We start from the raw sequence: 1,155 nt of genomic DNA, 5'->3' as shown, positions 1-1,155 counted from the left end.
GAGGATCCAGGGTCTGATGGTCAGTATGGAGAGGAGCTTAAGGAAGGGGATCTTGGACCTTGTAGCATAGATAGTTTACTGGGTAGGAATTGACTCAGTATAGCTGCTGTGCCTGAGGATTCCCAATAGCAGCAATGGCCAGAGAGACATGCAGCTGGGCAAGAGATTCCATCCTTCTACTCTCACCTCATTGTGGTTAGCAATGCCTTCATTACCTCTATATAGGCTAGACTACAGCAGCACATTCTACTTGGAGCTACCCTTGAAAGGCTACCAGGTGCAGCATACAGTTGTCCACTCTCTGAGCAAGGCAGACCAGCAGGAACATATCATTCCGCACTGGCTACCAGTCCACTTCTGGGTGAAGATCAGGGAGCTAGTCACTACAGAGCCTGGAAGTGCCCAGAGCCCACCTCTCTCAGCCAACAGCTTCTCCTAGTGCCCAGTCCTTTGCACGTAGCTGGAGTACTTCTACATCTTGTCCCCGGGGTGACACGCATGACAGCCAGCCAAAAGGCATTTCCTGGCTTTCACTTCTGGAATTTGCTCCCACTGGAAATACCTCTGAGCCTGGTCGTGGCTATATAGTAGTGCAGTATTGGATGAAACTCTTTGCTCCAGCTTTTTGCTACCTGTGGGCTCTGGATCCCTGGTACTTAGCCTATTAGCTAGATTTTCAGTGTCTGTTAGGCCTGGTCTGCACTAGAAAGTTGTACCAGCAAAACTGATCCATTTTCAGCACAGCCTCATGATTATCCACCCTTAACAACAAAACCCTCTTCTTTTTTGGGTATTTTCGCTTCCTTTGGGGAGAGACATGAGCCTCCTGCCAGTACAGTTTTGTAATCACAATGGCCGTATGGATGCACACATAACTATACTGGTATAAGTGGTCCTCTGGCTGCAATCCCATAATGCAACATTCCTTTCAGGAGTGACCTGTCAAGTAGCACTTTGGAACCCAGCTGCCCTGGGTCACAGTGACCAGAAGTGCAACTCATTTTAAATGCCCAGTGTGGTTTCCATAGCCACAAATGTTTCTGGTACCTGCTACATTTTTGCTGAAAGCATGGCTCCTTGCTCTGAGTCTCATTCTACTGCCTGGTCCAGGAGAGAGGTGCTGGATTTATTTGCACTGTACAGACAGAAGCATGG

Source organism: Mauremys mutica, chromosome 22, assembly GCF_020497125.1.
Source record: "Mauremys mutica isolate MM-2020 ecotype Southern chromosome 22, ASM2049712v1, whole genome shotgun sequence".
NCBI lineage: Eukaryota > Metazoa > Chordata > Testudines > Geoemydidae > Mauremys > Mauremys mutica.
Note: the sequence above shows the minus strand (reverse complement) of the source record.